At 34.7% G+C, this 13,455-nt stretch overlaps 1 long non-coding RNA gene across 1 annotated transcript; it reads right to left on the bottom strand.

Moving 5' to 3' along the window:
• Positions 1 to 8,877: 8,877 nt before the first annotated feature.
• LOC133520573 (uncharacterized) lies at positions 8,878 to 12,938 on the bottom strand. Its single transcript, XR_009799774.1, has 2 exons — positions 12,317 to 12,938; positions 8,878 to 10,512 (listed from the first exon to the last, which is right to left on the bottom strand). It is a non-coding gene; the product is annotated as an uncharacterized LOC133520573 (long non-coding RNA).
• Positions 12,939 to 13,455: the final 517 nt, after the last annotated feature.

The raw sequence follows: 13,455 nt of genomic DNA, 5'->3' as shown, positions 1-13,455 counted from the left end.
ACTCTTCCCGTTTTGATATCTCGGTGCTCGTGCAGTAATGACATACTTTCCGCACTAGCATCGAAATGAACTATTTCCATCGTGATTTCTCGGAAACGTTCGTATTTGTCATGCTAGTTCAGTCAATGTCAGTACTTTTTGTATCGAGCCTGACTGAAATAGTAAGACACGTTCGTAAGTTACCGTGAAAATACGATGGAAAATAATTATATGCACTACATCTGTATACAGTCAAATAATAAAATATATAGGTATTGTAGATATATTTTTGATTAGTTTTTGCTCTTTGGCAAAATTAAACATCGGGCATCTTATCTCCCATACGTGGATTTACTACTCGTATACATAATAAAACTATATTATTAAATAATAATAATTCAGCCTACATACGTCCCACTGCTGGGCACAGGCCTCTCATGTGCGACAGGGCTCGGGCTATAGTCCTCACGCTAGCCGAATGCGGATTGGGGACTTCACATACACCTTTGAATTTCTTCGCAGATGTATGCAGGTTTCCTCACGATGTTTCCCTTCACCGAAAAGCTAGTAGTAAATATCAAATGATATTTCGTACATAAGTTCTGAAAGAACTCATTGGTACGAGCCAGGATTTGAACCCGCGTCCTCCGGATTAAAAGTCGGGCGTCATATCCACTCGGCCACCACCGCTTATAATAATAAAAAAACCATATTATTAAAAGTAGTTATTTGACATAACTTGTAGCATATGAAGCTCAAGACATTGTTCTATAGAATACTGCAAGTGCATAAACTAGCTCGAAATTTCACGGCTAAAGTTCCAGATGAGGAGACTTTAACGAAGAAAAAACCTTCTAATCTAATGCCGTGAACGAAATTGCGTAAACAAAAAAAGGGACGGTTTGAAGGGCCAAGCCACTTTTCTTGTTAACTTGACGCTTCAAGAAATGAAACAGTAAATGGTAGAGTTTTTTAACGCTTGTTGTAAATTTAATATAGTTAATATTAAAGCATAGGTTGCTTTAGTGGTTCTATCTACATGGGAAAAAGGTGTATTATATCTACCTTTTTTACATAGTTATTGCCGTGATCGTGTGCGATTTCAGATCAAAAATAATACGTAGGACACATATTTTTACTGTTAATGCATTTTTCATTGTGCTTTTTAACTAACTATTTAAGCGACGTAACCGAATACAAGTTGTAGTTTATCTAACCCGGCTCAATCGACGCATAAAAAAACGTAGATTTGTCACTTCTGGTCTATATCTATTTTTATTGTTAACCCTTGACCAGGTGGTGATCTCATAGGTACCACACAGCAATTTATGTTTTTTTTGACGAGCAGAGTTACCTACTACAAGAACCACTAAATGTCAATTCCGTATAGTCCATACAGTGACCGATTTGAAACGCAAAAAAAAACGTATACACATGGGTCAATGTTGTTTGGAATAAATGATTTATTAATATCAATTATTAAAAAGCAAATTTCTTTGATGTTATATGTAGTTGACAAATTCAAATAGACAGAAAATGGTCTTTTTGGACGTTTGTTTGTTTTATTCAAATTTTATTGCACAGTAAAAGTTGTACAAAAGGCGAACTTGATGCCTGAAGGCATTCTCTACCAGTTAACCTTTAGGTCAAACAGAGAACAAAATAGTAATAAGTGCGGGAAATCAATAGGTATAAGAGACCCTGAATACTAAATACATATACTTGTGTATGCTGTGTGTGTGTCTGTGTGTGTGTTGTAATTTCTTGGTTTCATATAAGATAATGTATGTCACAACTTATCCCAGTTATATTATTTTTTGGTAGAATATTTGCTCTTAAAGTTTGTAGATCATCGTATATGACCCTCAACCCGTTTAGGATCAAGACAAGTGGTCTGAATGTGGTCACTGCTCTGCAGGATATTCACACGATATTTAAGGATTAGAATATTGCTATTAATGAACCGTTTTTTCATGGCTAGCATAATATACGTACTGACCTGTCTGGCCTAGTGGGTAGTGACCCTGCCTATGAAGCTGATGGTCCCGGGTTCAAATCCTGGTAAGGGCTTTTATTCGTGTGATGAGCATGGATATTTGTTCCTGAGTCATGGATGTTTTCTATGTATTTAAGTATTTATAAATATGTATATATTATATATATCGTTGTCTAAGTACTCGCAACCAAGCCTTATTGTGCTTACCGTGGGACTTAGTCAATTTGTGTAATGATGTCCTGTAATATATATTTATATATATTTATAACTTTTATTTTCGGACCTCATTTCACTGGGTTTTAATATTAAATCGAATAAATGGCTCTATTTTATAAAGGAGATCATCGATTTTGTACCCAGAGGAAAAACCATCGTGTAGGTATATGGTACAGAATATTACAGTAATTATATACGCATTTTATTGCGGAAAAATATATATTATTGGGTACACCCAACGAAACAAAACGGAAATTCAAATACATTATAAAAATACATTAATATAATTCATTTCCGTAATTCAATATTTTTATTAACAAAAGCTTTGCCGTCGTCGACATCTTTATTAGCATTGACATAACGCTCAACTTCGCACAAAACGTGAGGTTTTTTTCACTAAGGAGTTATATACGGCCCGATTCGAAGAATGATATACGATAACGATAAGTTCTGGTTTAGATAAGTTCTTATTTAGATATCGTTTATATGTCGTACAATTGACAGAAGTAGCTCCATTCGGGCAACCAATGTCACTTTGACTTTAGAAATATCGTAGATAAATCTTATTAGCAGAATCGAAATAAACGTCAGTTTTGACATGTCGTTCTTTTAAAGATCTTTCCAAGATCTTAAACGTGTCAGAAATCATTCTACGAATTGGGCTGATATTCATTTTGCACTGAACTTCATGGTGGGTTGGTGGGTAGAAGTCTGTATTCTACATAGTTTGACACTAACTACCACTGTCTGTCATAGCCTCATAGTTAACATACGTGCGTTTCCTTATTGTCCGAAATAAATGTTTTTTTTTTTTGTATCAACACTATTAAAAATATCACAGTATCATTTATAGCAGTCTTTTTTTAAGAAATATTAATTATAAAAATAATCAAAAATCAGTTTTTGTATTAAGTAATGTTCTTAGCGACCGTTATCAATAATTAAAAGTAAAATAAGTGTCAGATCTGTTAAAGGGTTAAAGAAAAGTATTTATTGATGATTTAATTTTATCTGTGTAGACAGAAATAATTCCGCAATGCATATTTTAACAATAAGTATACTGTACGTGTGATGAAATGTGATTAAAACTTGCTACCCTAGGATTGCAAGAACAAAATTGTGTAACAATAGTGGCCATAAAGTTTGGAAATGTTTTCCTGGTTAATTAGTTACTTATAATTTTCGGTTGCCATTTTGTAAGTTGTGTGTAGTCCAGACTACACCCAACCCCAGCCCCAGCCCTATCCCAGGATAGGGTGAGTGTTATGCTATTGTTCCCGTAACTTTATCGTGTTCATTACTCTCAGAGAAGTGATCTCCTAATCCGTCTGGTCGTTATGGATCAGCAGGCTACATTTGTAGTGGTTTTGCATGCTCCAAAAGTGATGGTCATAAAGTTGCCGAACCTTCATTCCAACCTTGTTCCACGGTTTCACACAGTTCAGAGTGTTTCATATTCACAATTTAATCAGAATTTTAAAAGCTTTTGTTATTGCCATTTTATGCCCTAGCGGTACCGTATACTACGTTATTTTTTTGTGTTTCATGGCTGTCAAAGCTAAAACTAATACAGCAGAGTATATTGTCGTTTTGTTCTTTCCCAGTTATTAACACTTTGAAAAGTAAGTTATAATGTGAACGAAATTAGAAAAATGTTTCATATTAATAAGTATATATAAAATGGAGCTGCTCCACCTCATACCTGGCTTTAAAAGGGCTCACTGGGTCGTGCCCAAATTGGACACTTGAGGTGATATTAGACAGTTCATTTTGAGTTCATTTTCGTGTTTCATTTTGCATCTTTCGTTCAAAGTGACACGTCAGAAAACAATTATTTGGGTCGATATCAATATTTATTGTTATGATTGTATAATGATATTGACCTAAATAATCGTGCAATAAGGATGAGATTTCAATGAACATCGAATCAAAACAAGGGTAATATTAGCCATGAGTACGATTCACCGAACAGGCGGTCGGTTGAATGTTGCGTCATCGCCGTTATTACGATTTTTTCCATCTCACTCACACTTGCACAGAAGGGGGACTGGTCAAGGTATAAATATGGCCGACCATTCTAGACAGCTCATTTCATTCTGTCGGGTGTCAGACCGTCAACATCTCCATCGTCTCCTGAGGATGCCTCGTAGAGAGGCGAAACACGTGTCGAGTTTTGTACTTTTGGTGGTGGGTTGTTTTATTTATTTGCGTATTTATTTTTGCGGTGGGAGGGTGGGAACATTAATTGCATGTAAAAATACGCAAGTATAACGGGTTAGCACTGATTGACTAGCACGTTATTTTCTCGCGGATTAGCAAAGTAATATTTCTTGCTTTAATGAACAAAACCTGGCAAATATGTGGAACCTATTACGCGAACAGATTTTGAAAATAGTGTTCGGATCGTAATTTATATGGCGTAACCACAAATCTTACATTAACACTTATAATTGAATCCATCACGAAACCGTAGAACTATATAGGTACTTCTTACCAAAAGTGACGTAACGTAAAATACCTAAACTTATTATTTTTAAATAACCTTGGCAAAAAGCTTATTTTGAAGCTAAAAAGTCGTAAAACATGAAACACATACATGCATACGTACGTAGGTAGGTACTTATAGATATAGACACAAAGGGACACTGCGTAAACAGGCTATACGCTACAACTATAGCTAGATACAAATATTAATCCTAACAATTTCAAACGCAGTTTTACAATAATCTGTATAAGTTTTTTTTGTTTTATTTATTTGTAATTTTTTTATTTGTGAAGGAAATTAGTTAATCTACTTCGGACCCGGGTACGCCCTTAAACTACGTCCAAAAGAGAGGTATGAGCATTGTGAATGTCATCTCGCTTTGTGTGGTAGGGCACAGCACAGCGGATGTTATTCCAGATCTAGAGCAGAGCCCAACAGGGGAAATACCTCCACCTTACAGAAAACCGCAGCCAAATAACACTAGACCCTACTCATAGTGTTGTGTTCCTACCGGTGAGTAAGGTTGCCAGAGCTCAACGAGGGGGAGGGGGGTTTAGGGCCGGCAACGCGCATGTAACTCCTCTGGAGTTGCAGGCGTACAACTGCTTACCATCATGCGGGCCGTATGCTTGTTTGCCACCGACGTAGTATATAAAAAAAATCTAAATAGTTCATAATCAACCATTAAAAAATAATTTAAATAAAACATACGGTTTCCCTGATTCCGGACGCTGTTCCGCAATACCTTACAATCAAATTATGAGTGCACTCATCACCGAATCCATATACTTAGATTATGAGAACATGACTGCATTGATATAGCATATTTTGCTAAAATACACAAACTAATGAATTTTTTGTTTTTTTTTTTGCACTTTAATTTTCTAAGAGGTCCCTGGATTTATCCCCTGAATTGTAACTTTTTGTATTTTTTTTAGCGTTTAAATTTTGTATTGTTGATTGATCAAGAGAGCGCGAAGCGCGAGCTAAGCGCATTCGTTTCAGTTTTTTTTAGCCGTTAAAGTTCAAGGAGACGGACAGTTGCGCAGGCAAAAACGGGTGCTATGTGTTTTTACACTTAGATTAATTTATTAACTTTGGCTTTTCTATAGATTAGTTATAGATTGGAATATTAATAATATTTTAGAAACAGAAGTTTAAACGCAAATGTATGTTATATTGCTTGAATTACCAAAATGAATATCATAGCTAAAAGAGGGAAACAGTTTTCTAACATTTTTCCCCAGCCCCGGCAGCAATGTTTCAAGATGGCTGTCGCAGCAGAAAGTTACGGTACGACTCGTGGTATTATTTTAGATAATTTTGTTGTAGATAGATTACTAACAACCTGCGATGCCTGCTTATAGATCTTGTCTACAAAAATGCAGGGCTCGAATTTACAGGAACACAGTATTTCGACGATTTATTATAAATCTCCTGTTGATGTTTTAGGAAACGTATTCGATGTAGAAAAATGTAATTTAGCGGATGAAATTACCAAATCTTATAGAGATAAAATGTATAGCACGAAAAAGACAAAATGGCTAACACTAGGAATTAAGATTTCTGCAAAAGGTAAACGTTATAGGTATCAAAGATACATACATTTTCCCAATGAAAACCATAAGCAAAACTACAAAACATACGTAACTTTACTAAAGAAATGCATAGTAACTTCTCACAAAATAACAAATGCTCAATATGTTGAAAAATTTAATAATATTGTTAGAGGAACTTGGAATATCATCAAAGAAAATACCAGTAGCAAGGATTTACTTGAAAGTATAGAATCAATACTAGTCAACAACAATTTAATTTCTTCACCTGACGAAATCGCTACTGCATTTAATAATAAATTTATTGATGAAATTAGTACCAACAGTAAAAATAGTAGACAGGAAAATAAATATACAAATAATGTTTTAAAATCGAGTATATATATGAAACCAACAGATCCATCCGAAATCTATAGAATCATCAAGAATCTACGGAACACAAATTCCGTAGGCTACGATAATATTCCAACTTCACTCATAAAAGAAAATGCTGACCTCGTATACCCGCTAAACCATATTATTAACTTATCCATTAGAGATGGTTATTTTCCTAATAAACTTAAAGTAACAATAGTTAAACCAGTTCTTAATAAAGGTAAATCTTCCGATATAGATAATTATAGACCGATTGCCCTTATCCCTGTGTTTTCGAAAATACTGGAAAAAATTATTTACCATAGATTAATTGAATTCTTTAATAACTTACCAACGCACAATTTGGCTTTCGAGCAAATAAAAATACAGCTTTAGCTTATAAAAATTCATGTCCGTTAATATCATGCTTTGTTTTTGTTAATAAATGTACTTTACATTGAATTTAGATCTAAGATAAGTACCTAACCAAATATTGTACGCCTTTGTAAGGCCTAAGACCTTTGTAGAACCCATAAGCATACAATAAAATATTTTTGATTTCTGATAGAATACTACAGAGTGAAGCTCTGATGGCTCTCCTCTCTCTCTGCCGACGAAGATGCAGGTGGTTATACTTTTACCATACAGGGTATGACCGACTGACCGTGGGCGTTTGGAAATGGGAAGGGGAGTATTTTCTCTTCTTTTCCAATTCTGTAGCTGTTAGCAAAGATAATTTGAAATAAGTAGAGGTGGGTCGTCAAAGAAAACTTTGTAGCCACAATAAAACTGCCATCCTTCGAATCATGATTATAACTTTTAGAACGCTATTTGACTTTGATCCTTATTCTTTCACATACAAGTGTTAAATTTGTTAAATATCAAAAAGTGGCGCCATCTGACAGATCAAAGACAAAAGCTATAGACATCGTTTCGAGCGATGGCGCCATAACCTGTAGGTTTTGCCCGGTAAGATGGCGCCACTTTTTGATATTGTGATTTGCAATATCCTCTTACAATAGCGAGTATAGCTACCACTAAATCATTTGCAAAATGAGTTCAATTTGGCACATAGATTCCTATTCTATAATATAATAAAGGGAGCTTTGTGAAGACAAAATCTATTCCACTGTTTTCTACATACAATGTTGAACCACCCAATTCGATAATTATGTTTTTTTGACAATTTAGTTTATTTAAATTCTTCTAAACAGCGGAGCCATACATTTATTCAGTTTTAAACTATGCTGCTCGCGAGGTCTACAGCTCACAGAGCTATTAGTTTAATGGTATCTCAACACTTAGTCACTACGTAATTGCATATTAAACCCCATTTAAAATAAATCAGATTAGCGAAAAATCACCAAATACGAAGGGATCCGTAGATCAACACGTCTCCTTACCTAAGCCAATATTGACACTTTTAGCCATTAAATGAAAATTAAGATGTTGCGAGAGGTGATTAAATGTTGAGAATGAAATTCAGCCTAACATTGTAAGAATGAATTTTACGGTAATATTGCCAGTGTGCTATCACACTGGCAATGTTATTTTATTTAATTTGAATTTTTTTTAATGACGAAGTCGTTGCGGATATCATCACTGGTTTGTTAGGGACAAAGCATGTTTCTGATAAATATTTTAGTTCCGTAAAACTACCCAACTATAGTCCAATACTGCAACTATGGTCCACAAGTTCAAAAGGAAATTAAGTATCTATACCAATGTTCCTTGTGGTTTACTCCTAGTTTTACCTTCCATTTATAAACATACTTTGCCTTAGAACTACAAAAATATAGTAAAATACACACCTGAACGAGAAAAATTGAGTTTATTTGTGGACCATAGTTGGGAGCTTTGGACTATAGTTGGGTGGTTTTACGGTTTTATTATTCGTTTGTTATTGTCTTAATGTTGATTTTCTAAAGTTGAATGAACTTAAAACTTGCTTTGTAAAATATAAATAACATTTATCATGTTTACTTAACGTATTGTTGTCACCAACTTTTTAAATTGGTACTTGCTTTTTACTACAGATTTGTCCGCGTGCGGTACCTACTGATCGAAAATCCTAGTAACCCGCTAGTCAGTCCAATATCACTCTCGATCTGTAATCCAAAGTATCCAAAACCCTTCAGGCATTTTTAACAAAGAGTTATAACTATTACATCCATCTTCGTACACCTCAACATAAGTATGCAGTGTGTATTTGTGATACGACCGCTTAATCAAAGGGCAGTAATTAGTTTAGGCTTAAATAAACCCACATTTATAGGTTCATAGGTTTTATAAAAAAAATGGACGAATTTTATATTTCCATATAAAATAATTTAGCAAGTAATGTATCACTACTTTGTTTTCACCCGTCGCAATTCGATTATGTAAACATAATCAAATGCAACAATATCATACAAATTTACTGTGTTTTCTCTTTTACACAAACATAAAGTATAAGTGCTGACACAAACAAGTAGGTACTCTGTCCTAATGCCTGAGAATTAATTTTCGTATATTAAGGTCCGTCACGCTCGAGCAGTTGCGCTATCAATCAGGTGACGTGGGGTCTTAGTGAAAAGCGAAATACATATTTCACGCTAGGATGATGTCGTTTGTCAATTGAAGGGTTCAGAAGAATAAGGAAATACTTTGGAGGTTGTTTTGCAAATAGTCTTTTTTGGCATTCTATTCCACGCATTATTTTATAGTTTTGAAAAAACAAAGAAAATTTCTAGGCTTTACATAACTCCGCTCCCGCTATTAGGGTTAATCTGTTTCAACATGCTCTAAAATTACGTGACTTTTATTTAAAAGATTATATTAGATATTACTTTAGAAAATCTGCTTAGCTAAAGTATTAGGATTATTCCGATAACTATATTAGATAAGTTTCTTGGCGACTTGAGGGTAGCGTTCGTGATTGGGTTTCGGAAGTCATTAATTATTCCGTTAGATGTGATATCTGCGATGCCGTTATGGTTTAATTGGTTATATTAATAACTGGGAGTACTATTCAAAACTGTTCATAAATAAAGAAAAAAAACCGTGTGTTAAAAAAACCCTACAACAGAAGGCAAAAACACAATACAACTTGTTGCTGCTGGCTCTTTAATTAACTAAAACTGCTGCTGGCGACTGGAGCGAACGGAAAAGGGAGCTCTGATAAATATGGCATCAATGCCATCATCAGTCAGCACAAATCTCCTAATTTAGGATTTTTTTGAAATGTCAAAAATAACTCTTATATGCAATAGTTAATGCCCTGTCCTAGTACTGTCTGATTAAACGAGTCTAATCTTTTTACCACAATATTTAACACAAAAATGGTATGCGTTTAAGAAAAAAGATAAGTCCTAAAATAATTGAGAGTAACATACCAGTATTTTTCTGAGATCAATTCAGGTAAATTATTACCTACAGAACAAATGTTTGGGAATTGCCTGCAATACTATTTGGGGTCCTTGGAATTTATGACTGAAGTTGATACACGTGTATACAACGCATCAATAATACCTAATTTCATATAAGAGTTGCCGAAATGTTTCACAGCAATCTTAGTTATGACTAAACGATTGTTTGGTTATGTATTTCGTATTCGTATTCGTATTCGGGCGATTTTCCGCAACTCGACGACTTGCGCCTATTTTGCGTGATATGTTGGGGGTGGGCTAGTCCTGCCAGCCCAGCTCCTCGAGGAATCCTATCAAACCTTTAATGTTGAGTAGGACCTCGGGGAGGTCTCTCGGAGATCCGAGATGTTTAGCCCTGTATGGAGTCACTCCGCTGCATTCCAGCACCACGTGAGAGGCTGTTTCTTCTGTCTCCATGCATCCTCGGCACAGGGGACTGTCTGTGACACCTGTTGTGAAAAGATGTTTGTTAAATAGTCCATGACCTGTTATGACACTGGTTACCATACTCAGTCGGACCTTCCCAGGCGCGGATCCAGCCCTCAAAAAAGGTTGTGGTCATAGCCACCCGAAAATCGGCCAAGTGCGAGTCGGAGTACGAACTCACTCATGAACAATCATGACTCATCGTTTCGACGAAGTCATGATCGTCATCGTTTATGAACGATCATCAGCCTATCCATCTCAATAGACCGTGAAAGTGTTACGTCACAAGACTATCAGGGGGTACCTAATGATTCCCCAACCAATTTTTTTGTAGATTATCGATTCTCAGACAACGTTTCGCCGAACATCGTTTTGCAGAGGGATTTATTCGCACCTAGATGTAACTTTTAGTCGACTAACGTTTGGTAGAGTCTAGGTTCACAAACCGTTAAATTACAATTATTGGAAGGATTGCGGGATATTGCTATTTAAAAAAAAAAAAAAACAAATTTCATTTCTCAACTTTTTTTTTCCAACTGTACATTTTTCAATAAAAAATTTCCTATATACTTGTTTGACAGATTTCAATTTAACAAATTACCATTTCCCTAATAATAATTAAACAACATTCATTAGACCAAAATGTTTCACTTGGTTTTAAAATGTTTAACAATTTTTAGTTTCTCAAACATGTTCGTTCAGTCTATTTTTTTTTTAATAAAAATAAAATATCATGTAAAGAATATTAGAGTATCTACATAGAGATTACCGTACCAAAAGTTTAAGTAAATCGCATTAGCCCGTGCGGGTTTTTTTACTTATTTATAAAATGTTTTATAAATTTATATCTCAGAAAAAAAAACAGATAGGAAGCTGAAATATGAGGGCTCCTAATAAAACAATACTGTAAAGTAAACATTTAGTGGAAAGACCGCTTTTCTATCAAAACACGGCTACACTCTTTGGCAACTAAATAGTTCGAGGAATGGTGACAAACATTTTTTGAAATACGTAAATGTCTAATCATTGTTTTTCAAAAAAAATCTCATGTTAATGATTATTTGGCGTTTATGTTTTTGCGATAGACTCTTTGGAAAATGAGAATCAAGCAAAAACTTTTGGTAATATTTTGGGTCTTGGAATTGGTGATTTTTTTTCTTTATTCCTTACTTTATTATTTAGCAAAAAACTTGGTAATTCATTAGTAACCTAAGAATTTTATTTGGCAGAGTAATCTGTCCGATTAAACAAATTTTACTCGAGTACATTTTTTTAAATTTAATTTCGAATAAAGTGACAGTTAAATAATAACAGTTTAGTTAGTTTAGCAATAGCGATACTACATACATATTATCGGCGTAAGTAATGTATCCGAAATCGCAAGCAATTTATTGCAGTCCATGGAACCGTTTAGATAGATAACTACGCTAAAAAACTCCTACGCCTGAAAATTAAAAGCTGGTATTATTTTTAGAAATTTGTACTAATATTTGTAAATAAGTATTTCAGGTTTTTAAGACTCCTTAAGCTAAAACAATGGCCCCTGTAATGTTAGTAAATAATTATTATTCTTGTAAATAAGTATCAGCTAATATTAACATGCTCGAATTTCTAATTAATACTAAAAATCACTCTAACTATCGTGTTTCGACCAAGGGTTTCTCGGGTAATTGTGACGGTTACTAAACGATTATTCTACAAAAAGTAAATCTGCTTATCAATGTTATGCAGAGTTGCCAACTGTCTACTGTGCATAATGAAATTCTGCCAAACAGTCCTCTGCCAAAGCGTCTGCGAAACGAAAATCAGCGTAATTTTACCAGGCGAATCAATAGGGCACCCTATTAGGGTTGTGGGCATGCCCATCGTGCCCACAACGGTGGATCCGCCCTTGGACCTTCCCTAGTTGCAGGAGCGCCCTTGTGAGTTTTCCGTTGATGCCAGGCATTGGTTATGTAACAATTAACCATTATATTTTCGGCCAATTTTGTTTGTCAATCTTTGTTTCTGTCCATGATATGGGATTTATTTTATCAGCTACATACTCGTAGAGTCAAGGAATTTGATTTATGTACCATTTCGTACTTTATCACTCATATTTATTGTCACTGTGCCTGGACGTGGGTAAGTAATTTAAATTTCGAACCGAGATAATCTGGGGTGAGCGGGTCAAACAAGATTGAGTAGAGAGTAAATAGAATACGAAGGGACCTCGAATAGGGAGCCAATTAAGTTTTCTACGGAAAGAGGAGATATGGTCATACTTAAGAAGTCCGAAGTTAATTACTCTACGCTGCCGTCCTATCTCTAAAACCGCTCAAAGCTGCATAATACCAGTTTTCATTTGGACAAATATTCTAAAAGAGAAAAGAATTCTCTATTGACTGGTCTTGGAATCTCGACCTAACACGCTAACTGCATTATAATTTGATACTTCTCAATACTATAAAATCGCAAACCTACATTATTCTTCTATAAGTAATATAAAAGCGCTTAGCCAGTTTTTTATTTTAATTAATCTTTTACGTTATACATAGCTTTAACACATTTACTTGGAAAAACTATTAATATGTTTTATCAAGTACAATTTTTTTTTAATAAATACTACACAAAAAAACAGTTACTATGCTTAAACATGGCTAACGTTCTTTAACCGTTTGTGTAAAAGACTTTTATTGCGATTCATGTAACAAATACATCACTAAAACCTATTTAGTGTGCTTAACGGGTAATTATGTTTGAGAAAAAGAATAATAATACAACAGTTAAACACGGCCAACCAACAATGCCACGCTAAAACCCCGCTAAGTATAAAACATATTCCCTTGAATTTTATTACGTAAGGCAGACAGTTTAACAATGCGCCGTGCGCTGTAAGTTGTCTTTTTTATTCGGTGACTGATGGATACATGCTTATAAAAAAAAAACCGAAAACCGAAAGTAAGTGCTACGATTTACATACAAAAATGGAGAACGATAAACCAATGATAATTCACGTCGGTAGTGGATTTCTACGTAGCGAGAACATGGTCACTA

This window comes from Cydia pomonella, chromosome 8, assembly GCF_033807575.1.
Source record: "Cydia pomonella isolate Wapato2018A chromosome 8, ilCydPomo1, whole genome shotgun sequence".
Taxonomy (NCBI): Eukaryota; Metazoa; Arthropoda; class Insecta; order Lepidoptera; family Tortricidae; genus Cydia; species Cydia pomonella.
The sequence above is the reverse complement of the archived record's forward strand: the minus strand, read 5'-3'. Positions and strand labels throughout refer to the sequence as shown.